The sequence below is a fragment of the Arachis ipaensis genome, chromosome B8, assembly GCF_059453495.1.
Source record: "Arachis ipaensis isolate K30076 ecotype BB chromosome B8, ASM5945349v1, whole genome shotgun sequence".
NCBI lineage: Eukaryota > Viridiplantae > Streptophyta > Magnoliopsida > Fabales > Fabaceae > Arachis > Arachis ipaensis.
In genome coordinates, this window is record NC_142443.1 from 103,502,179 (window position 1) to 103,512,652 (window position 10,474).

Here is a 10,474-nt window from a genome sequence, read left to right on the forward strand (position 1 = left end):
ATTTTGTTGCTTCCTTGCTTAGCCTCTTCTTCCCTGAAATCATCCAAACAATTGCATCAAAGTCTTGCAAAATTTTATGAGAAATCTTTCATTCATAGCATTTAAGTAATATAACTAAAACTCATGGAATTTGCATCAAAATCATATTGTTTGGATGGTTCATTACTTTGTTCTTCATTTAACCATTTTTGGTTACTTTAAGCTCAAGAAAATGCATAAAACAACTAAAACTAACAGAAAAATACTAGTGAAACTAGCCTATGATGCCTTGGCATCAAGTGTCACAGATCATCACATCCATCATATTGAAGTGCAAATGAACATCTTAGATAGAAACAAGCGTGTTTGAATAGAAAACAGAAATAATTGCATTAATTCATCGAGACACAGCAGAGCTCCTCACCCCCAACAATGGAGTTTTGAGACTCATGTCGTTAAAGAGTACAAAGTTCAGATCTAAAAATAAAAATATATTTTACTTGCAATTCACATCATCTCCCTTTCTCCATCATGGATCTAAGTGGAAATGAACAGTCCAGAAGGACTTTGGGGTCATATGCTAACCCCACTACTGTTGCATATGGGAGTAGCATCTGTATACCCTCCATCAAAGCAGGCATTTTTGAGCTAAATCCTCAGCTCATTGTCATGGTGCAGCAAAACTGCCAGTATTCCAGTCTTCCATAGGAAGAACCTACTGAGAGTCTGGCACAATTCTTGCAAATTGCTGACACAATACGTGACAAGGAGGTAGATCAGGATGTATACAGACTATTACTGTTTCTGTTTGCTGTAAAAGATCAAGCTATAAGGTGGTTAAATAACCAACCCACAGCAAGCATAAGGACATGAAAACAGTTATCAGACAAATTTCTGAATCAATATTTCCCTCCAAAAAGGATGACACAGCTAAGGCTGGATATCCAAGGCTTTAAACAAGAGGATGATGAATCCCTTTATAATGCCTGGGAAAGGTACAGAGGGATGCTAAGGAAATGCCCCTCTGAAATGTTTTTAGAGTGGGTGTAGTTAGACATCTTCTACAATGGGCTTATAGAAGGAGCTCAGATGTCCCTAGACCACTCAACTGGTGGATCTATACACATGAGGAAAACTATTGAAGAGGCTCAAGAGCTTATTGATATAGTTGCCAGAAACCAGCATCTGTACATAAGTAATGGGTCCTCCATAAAAGAAGAAGTCAAAGCAGTATCTACTGAACTTGGTCCTCCAGAACAAGTTGCTGAACTCAAGCAACAATTGTGCTTTCTAACAAAACAGCTAGCAGAATTCATGGAGATGCTACAAGACACTAAAAATGCTAATAAAAATATGGAGGCACAATTGAATCAGAAAAAACAGCAGTTATCAAAGCAGATAACAGAAGAGTGCCAGGCAGTTCAATTAAGAAGTGGAAAAACATTAAATACCTCGCTTCAGAGCAGCAGAAAGCCAAGGAAAGAATAACTGACAGAGGATGAGCAAAATATCATCCAAAATCCCTCTGAGGACAGTAAGAGCCCAGAGAGGAATGATTCTGGCACTCAAACGCCAGAAAAGGATGGAGAGCTGCTGTTAAACGCCCAACCTATGCTCAGTTCTGGCGTTCAAACGCCACAAACAAGCAAGGAGTTGGCGTTAAATGCCCAAAGAAAGCTCAGTTCTGGCGTTCAAACGCCAGGAACAGGTAAGGAGTTGGCGTCCAACGCCAATCCAACTTCAACCCCTGGCATTCAAACGCCAATGAGGGATCAGACACACACAAGTGCTGATAACAACCCTTCTAAAAAGGCTTCTCCAACCACCTCTGTAGGAAATAAACCTGTTGCAACCAAGGTTGAAGAATACAAAGCCAAAAGGCCTTATCCTCAAAAACTCCGCCAAGAGGAGCAAGATAGGCAATTTGCTCGCTTTTTGCAGACTATCTCAGGACTCTTGAAATAAAGATTCCGTTTGCAGAGGCACTTGAGCAAATACCTTCTTATGCCAAGTTCATGAAAGAGATCTTGAGTCATAAGAAGGATTGGAGAGAAACTGAAAGAGTTCTCCTCACTGAAGAATGCAGTGCAGTCATTCTGAAAAGCTTCTCAGAAAAGCTTAAAGATCCCAGGAGCTTCATGATACCATGCACATTAGAGGGTAATTGCACCAAGACAGCTTTATGTGATCTTGGGGCAAGTATCAATCTAATACCTGCATCCACTATCAGAAAGCTTGGTTTAACTGAAGAAGTCAAACCAACCCAGATATGTCTCCAACTTGCTGATGGCTCCATTAAATACCCATCAGGCGTGATTGAAGACATGATTGTCAGGGTTGGGCCATTCGCCTTCCCCACTGACTTTGTAGTGCTGGAAATGGATGAGCACAAGAGTGCTACTCTCATTCTAAGAAGACCTTTCCTAGCAACTGGACGAACTCTCATTGATGTCCAAAAGGGGGAAGTAACCCTGAAAGTCAATGAGGATGAGTTTAAGTTGAATGCTGTCAAAGCCATGCAGCATCCAGACACACCAAAAGACTGCATGAAAGTTGATCTTATTGACTCTTTAGTAGAGGAGATCAACATGGCTGCGAGTCTCGAATCAGAGCTGGAAGACATCTTTAAAGATGTTCAGCCTGATCTGGAGGATTCAGAGGAATTGAAAGAGCCTCTGGAAATTCCTCAGGAAGAGGAAAAACCTCCTAAACCCGAGCTCAAACCATTACCACCATCTCTGAAATATGCATTTCTGGGAGAAGGTGACACTTTTCCAGTGATCATAAGCTCTGCTTTGAATTCACAGGAAGAGGAAGCACTACTTCAAGTGCTAAGGACACACAAGACAGCTCTTGGGTGGTCCATAAGTGACCTTAAGGGCATAAGCCCAGCTAGATGCATGCACAAGATCCTATTGGAGGATGATGCTAAGCCAGTGGTTCAACCACAGAGGCAGTTAAATCCAGCCATGAAGGAAGTAGTGCAGAAAGAGGTCACCAAGTTACTGGAGGCTGGGATTATTTATCCTATTTCTGATAGCCCCTGGGTGAGCCCTGTTCAAGTTGTCCCCAAAAAGGGAGGCATGATAGTGGTTCATAATGAAAAAAATGAACTGGTTCGTACAAGAACAGTTACAGGGTGGCGCATGTGTATTGACTACAGAAGGCTCATACAGCCACCAGAAAGGATCATTTTCCTCTACCATTCATAGACCAGATGCTCGAGAGACTAGCAAGTCATGATTTTTACTGCTTTTTGGATGGCTATTCAGGTTACAACCAAATTGCAGTAAATCCCTAGGATCAAGAGAAAACTGCATTTTACATGTCCATCTGGAGTATTTGCCTACAGAAGGATGCCATTTGGGCTGTGTAATGCACCTGCAACCTTTCAGAGATGCATGCTCTCTATTTTCTCTGATATGGTGGAAAAATTTCTGGAAGTCTTCATGGATGACTTCTCAGTATATGGAGACTCATTCAGCTCCTGTCTTGATCACCTGACACTAGTTCTGAAAAGATGCCAAGAGACTAACCTGGTTTTAAACTGGGAAAAATGTCACTTTATGGTGACTGAAGGAATTGTCCTTGGGCATAAAATTTCAAACAAGGGAATAGAGGTGGATCAAGCTAAAGTGGAAGTAATTGAAAAATTACCACCACCTGCCAATGTTAAGGCAATCAGAAGCTTTCTGGGGCATGTAGGATTCTATAGGAGGTTTATAAAGGATTTTTCAAAAATCGCAAAACCTCTGAGCAATCTGCTAGCTGCTGACACACTATTTGTGTTTGACACAGAGTGTCTGCAGGCGTTTGAAACCCTGAAAGCTAAGCTGGTCACAGCACCAGTTATTTCCGCACCAGACTGGACATTACCATTCGAATTAATGTGTGATGCCAGTGACCAAGCCATTGGTGCAGTATTGGGGCAGAGGCACGACAAGCTCCTGCATATCATTTATTATGCTAGCCGTGTTTTAAATGATGCCCAGAAAAATTACACAACCACAGAAAAGGAATTGCTTGCAGTGATTTATGCCATTGACAAGTTTAGATCATACTTAGTAGGATCAAAAATGATTGTGTACACTGACCATGCTGCTCTTAAATATCTACTTACAAAGCAGGATTCAAAACCCAGGCTCATAAGATGGGTGTTGCTTCTGCAAGAGTTTGATATAGAAATAAGAGACAGAAAAGGGACAGAAAACCAAGTGGCTGATCATCTGTCCCGGATAGAGCCAGTAGAAGGGGCGTCATTTCCCTCTATTGAAATATCTGAAACCTTTCCGGATGAGCATTTGTTTGCCATTCAGGAAACACCATGGTTTGCAGACATTGCAAACTATAAAGCTGCAAGGTTCATACCTAAGGAGTACAGCAGGCAACAAAAGAAAAAATTAATTACTGATGCAAAGTATTACTTGTGGGATGAACACTATCTCTTTAAGAGGTGTGCAGACGGAATAATCAGAAGGTGTGTGCCTAGAGAAGAAGCACAAAAGATCTTATGGCATTGCCATGGGTCACAATATGGAGGACATTTCGGAGGTGAGCGAACAGCCACCAAGGTCCTCCAATGTGGCTTCTACTGGCCTACCCTCTATAGAGATTCCCGAGAGTTTGTACGTAATTGTGACAGTTGCCAGAGAGCTGGTAATCTGCCTCATGGTTATGCCATGCCTCAACAAGGAATCTTAGAGATAGAGTTGTTTGATGCATGGGGTATTGACTTCATGGGGCCTTTCCCATCATCATACTCAAACACTTATATCCTGGTTGCAGTCGACTATGTATCTAAATGGGTAGTGGCCATTGCCACACCCACTAATGATACTAAGACAGTGCTGAAGTTCCTCTAGAAACATATCTTCAGCAGGTTTGGTGTCCCTAGAGTACTAATCAGTGATGGGGGCACTCACTTCTGTAACAAACAGCTTTACTTTGCCATGGTCCAGTATGGAATTAGCCACAAAGTGGCAACTCCATATCATCCACAGACAAATGGGCAAGCTGAAGTCTCTAACAGAGAACTAAAAAGAATCCTGGAACGGACTGTAAGTACCCGTAGAAAGGATTGGGCAAGAAGCTTGGATGATGCTCTGTGGGCTTACAGAACAGCATTCAAGACTCCTATAGGGACCTCTTCATACCAGCTTGTGTATGGTAAGGCTTGTCATCTGCCCGTGGAACTGGAATACAAAGCCTACTGGGCAACCAGATTCCTAAACTTTGATGCCAAATTAGCTGGAGAAAAAAGATTGCTCCAGCTGAATGAGCTAGAGGAATTCAGACTCACTGCTTTCGAAAATGCCAAGCTTTACAAAGAGAAAGCAAAAAGGTGGCATGAAAAAAAGCTGTCATCTAGAGTCTTTGAACCAGGACAGAAGGTTCTACTGTTTAACTCTAGGCTCAGGCTATTCCCCGGGAAACTGAAATCCCGGTGGAGGGGACCATATGTGATTACAAGTGTGTCACCATATGCCTATGTGGAGCTTCAAGACATTGATTCTAATAAGAAGTTCATTGTTAATGGACAGAGAATCAAACATTATCTTGAAGGAAATGTTGAGCAAGAATGCTCAAGGCTGAGGCTAGATTAAAAAGCTCAGCAAGGTCTAGCTAAAGACAAAAAGAAGCGCTTGCTGGGAGGCAACCCAGCCATTAGCAAAACTCTTTTTGTTATTTTATTTTATTCTATTCTTCATTTTATTTATTTTTAAAGCATATAAGTTCAATATTAACAAGATAAAGAATCAATTGCATAAGCTCACAGGGCTACAGAAGGATTCAGAGCAAAAAATAGGAAAAAGGAGCTCACTGGCAAGAAAACGCCAGTAAGAGGCACAATTGGGCGTTAAACGCCCAAAAGGAGCATCTACTAGGCGTTTAACGCCAGTAGAGACAGCCATCTAGGCGTTAAACGCCAGAAAGAATCAGCCTCTGGGCGTTTAATGCCAGATTTACAGCATCCTGAGCGTTCAGAAGAACGCCCAGTGACAAAGGAGTTTCTGGCGTTTAACGCCAGCTGGGGGCAACAGCTGGGCGTTAAACGCCCAGACCAAGCACCAATTGGGCGTTAAACGCCCAAAACATGTAGCAGTTGGGCGTTTAACCCCAGGATTGTGGGGAGTAGGCAATTTCGTTTTCAATTCAAATTTTTTCCATTTTTTATGTTTCAATTCATGATTTCTTGCACAAACATGTTACAAATCCTAATTTTTCAAATCCTTTATCAAAAGATATCAAATGTATCTTAATTCATAAACCCTTTTTCTATCCTCTTCAAATTATTTTCAAATCCTTTTCAAAACAAATTTATCTCTTTTCCTTCTACAATCTTTTTAACTCATCAATATATTTCTCAAATCTTCACAACATCTTTTTCAAAACAAAGCTATCTTTTTCAAATATCTTCCATATTATTCATATCTTTTAAATTTTAAAGTGCATCCTTTTCCTATCATACTTATCTTTTATAAATCATATCTTTTATCATATCTTCTTCAAAATTTTTGAAAACCCACCCCCTTCCCTTTAAATCCTAGTTCGGTCTCCCCCCACCTCCACAATTTGAACTTGGCTCTCCTCATATCCCTCTCCTTTCTTTTCTTTTGCTTGAGGACAAGTAAACCTCTAAGTTTGGTGTGTTTATTCGTGATCACTAAGCTAATACCCACTAAGATCATGGCTCCTAAGGAAAAACAAACCAACTCAAGAGGCAAGAAAGAGAATATTCCAAAACCACTTTGGAATCAAGGGAAGTTCTTAACCAAAGAACATTCAGACCATTACTACAAAATAATGGGTCTAAGGTCAGTGATCCCGGAAGTTAAATTCGATCTGAAAGAAGATGAATATCCGGAGATCCAAGAGCACATTCGAAACAGGAGCTGAGAAGTCCTAGCTAATCCTGAAACAAAGGCGGGAAAAAACATGGTTAAGGAATTCTACGCAAATCTGTGGCAGACGGACAGGCAGAGAATAGCGAAAACCGCATTCTATGACTATAGAACTCTGGTCAGAGGGAAGATTGTTCACACCCACCCTGACAAAATAAAGGAGATCTTCAAGCTGCCTCAACTGCAAGATGACCTAGACTCCTTTAATAGGAGAATGATGAGATCAAACCTGAACTTGGACGAGATCATAGAGGACATATGTCTCCCTGGAACTAAATGGACAACCAACACAAAGGGTGCCCCAAACCAACTCAAAAGAGGAGATCTCAAACCAGTCGCCAGAGGCTGGCTGGACTTCATTGGTTGCTCTATATTGCCCACTAGCAACCGCTCTGAGGTCACCATCAGAAGAGCAGTGATGATTCATTACATTATGCTGGAAAAAGAAGTGGAAGTTCATCAGCTGATTGCTTGTGCTGTGGCTAGGAAGGGTCTTCTAAGGATGATGAATTCATCCTCATCTTTCCCAGTATCTAGGACTATGAAATCAGCAGGGATGTAAAGGCCTTCAACTTTTACTAATACGTCCTCTACTTGTCCATAAGCCTGTTTTCTTGAATTGTCTGCCATCTCTAATGAGATTTTAGCAGCTTGCACCCCATAGATTCCCAGTTTCTCTATTACAGAGAGGGGCATGAGATTTATCCCTGACCCAAGGTCACATAGAGCCTTCTCAAAGGTCATGATGCCTATGGTACATGGTATTAAGAACTTTCCAGGATCCCGTTTCTTCTGAGGCAATGTCAGTTGATCCAGATCACTCAGTTCATTAGTGAACAAGGGAGGTTCATCTTCCCAAGTCTCAATACCAAATAATTTGGCATTCAGCTTCATGATTGCACCAAGGTACTTGGTAACTTGCTCCTTAGTAACATCCTCATTCTCTTCAAAAAAGGAATACTCATCAGAGCTCATGAATGGCATAAGGAGGTTTAATGGAATCTCTATGGTCTCTAAATGAGCCTCAGATTCCTTTGGTTCCTCAAAGGGAAACTCCTTATTGATCACTGGACGCCCCAGGAGGTCTTCCTCCTTGGGATTCACGTCCTCCCCTTCTTCCTTAGATTCGGCCATGATGGTTATATCAATGGCCTTGCACTCTCCTTTTGGATTTTCTTCTGTATTGCTTGGGAGAGTACTAGGAGGGATTTCAGTGATCCTTTTACTCAGCTGGCCCACTTGTGCCTCCAAATTTCTAATGGAGGACCTTGTTTCATTCATGAAACTTACAGTGGCCTTAGATAGATCAGAGACTAAGTTTGCTAAATTAGAGGTATTTTCTTCAGAGTTCTCTGTCTGTTGCTGAGTGGATGATGGAAAAGGTTTACTATTGTTAAACCTATTTCTTCCACCATTATTAAAGCCTTATTGAAGCTTTTGTTGATCCTTCCATGAGAAATTTGGATGATTTCTCCATGATGAGTTATAGGTGTTTCCATAAGGTTCACCTAAGTAATTTACCTCTGCTATTGCAGGGTTCTCAGGATCATAGGACTCTTCTTCAGAAGGTGCCTCTTGAGTACTGTTGGATGCAGCTTGCATTCCATTCAGACTTTGAGAAATCATATTGACTTGCTGAGTCAATATTTTATTCTGAGCCAATATGGCATTCAGAGTATCAATTTCAAGAACTCCCTTCTTCATAGGCATCCCATTACTCACAGGATTCCTCTCAGAAGTGTACATGAACTGGTTATTAGCAACCATGTCAATGAGTTCTTGAGCTTCTGCAGGCATTTTCTTTAGGTGAACGGATCCACCTGCAGAAATATCCAATGACATTTTAGCCAATTCAGATAGACCATCATAGAATATATCCAGGATGGTCCATTCTGAAAGCATGTCAGAAGGACACTTTTTGGTCAGTTCTTTGTATCTCTCCCAAGCTTCATAGAGGGATTCACCTTCTTTCTGTCTGAAGGTCTGAATATCCACTCTAAGCTTACTCAGCTTTTGAGGAGGAAAGAACTTGGCTAAGAAAGCCTTGACCAGCTTATCCCAAGAGTTCAGGCTATCCTTAGGTTGAGAGTCCAACCATATTCTAGCTCTGTCTCTCACAGCAAAAGAGAAAAGCATGAGCCTGTAGACTTCACGATCTACTCCATTAGTCTTAACAGTATCACATATCTGCAGGAATTCAGTTAAGAACTGAAAAGGATCTTCAGATGGAAGTCCATGAAACTTGCAGTTCTGCTGTATCAGAGAAACTAATTGAGGTTTAAGCTCAAAATTGTTTGCTCCAATGGCAGGAATGGAGATGCTACTTCCATGTAAATTGGAATTAGGTGCAGTAAAGTCACCAAGCATCCTCCTTGCATTATTATTATTTTCGGCTTCCATCTCCTCTTCCTGTTCAAAAATTTCTAATAGGTGCTTGCTGGCTTGTTGTAATTCAGCTTCTCTTAGTTTCCTCTTCAGAGTCCTTTCAGGTTCTGGATCTGCTTCAACAAGAATATTCTTGTCCTTGCTCCTGCTCATATGAAAAAGAGGGGACAGAAAAATAATAATAATAGAGATCCTTTTGCCCAAGCATAGAGGTTCCCTTATGTGAGTAGAAGAAAAGAAGAAAAGGAAATCTGAACTCAGAGAGGGAGGGTTCGGATTTTTTTGGTGAGATGAAGTGTTAGTAGATGAATAAATGAATAGAAGGAGATGAGAGAGAAAGAGGATTTTCGAAAATAATTTTTGAAAAAGAGTTAGTGAATTTCGAAATTAGTTTTTGAAAAAGGTTAGTAATTTTCGAAAATTAAAATCAACAATTAAAATAATTAGTTAATTAAAAAGAATTTTTGAAAAAGAGGGAAGATATTTTCGAAAATTAGAGAGAGAGAGAGAGTTAGTTAGGTAGTTTTGAAAAAGATAAGAAACAAACAAAAAGTTGGTTAGTTAGTTGAAACAAATTTGAAAATCAATTTTGAGAAGATAAGAAGATAGGAAGTTAGAAAAGATATTTTAAAATCAAATTTTGAAAAAGATAAGATAAAGAGATATTTTTAAAAATATATGATTGAAATTAGTTTTGAAAAAGATTTAATTTTTAAAATCACAATTAATGACTTAATTCACAAGAAATCATAAAATATGATTCTAGAACTCAAAGTTTGAATCTTTCTTAACAAGCAAGTGACAAATTTGAAATTTTTGAATCAAAACATTAATTGATGATGTTATTTTCGAAAATTATGTGATAAAGATAAGAAAAAGATTTTTGAAAAATATTTTTTAAAATTTTCGAAAATAACTAAGAAAAATGAAAAAGATTTGATTTTTGAAAAAGATTTTGAAAAAGATAAGATTTTTAAATTGAAAATTTGATTTGACTCATAAAAAACAACTAGATTTTAAAAATTTTTGAAAAAGTCAAATCTAATTTTCGAAATTTTAAGAGAGAAAAAGGGGAAGATTTTTTTTTGATTTTTGAATTTTTAATGATGAGAGAGAAAAACATGAAAAATGCTCAATGCATGGAAATTTTAGATCAAAACAATGAATGCATGCAAGAATGCTATGAATGTCAAGATGAACACCAAGAA

The 10,474-nt window shown here is 39.5% G+C and overlaps 1 non-coding gene across 1 annotated transcript; it reads left to right on the top strand.

Annotated features, from left to right (window-relative positions):
• Nucleotides 1-8,777: 8,777 nt before the first annotated feature.
• LOC148549071 (small nucleolar RNA R71) lies at nucleotides 8,778-8,885 on the top strand. Its single transcript, XR_015898651.1, has one exon. It is a non-coding gene; the product is annotated as a small nucleolar RNA R71 (small nucleolar RNA).
• Nucleotides 8,886-10,474: the final 1,589 nt, after the last annotated feature.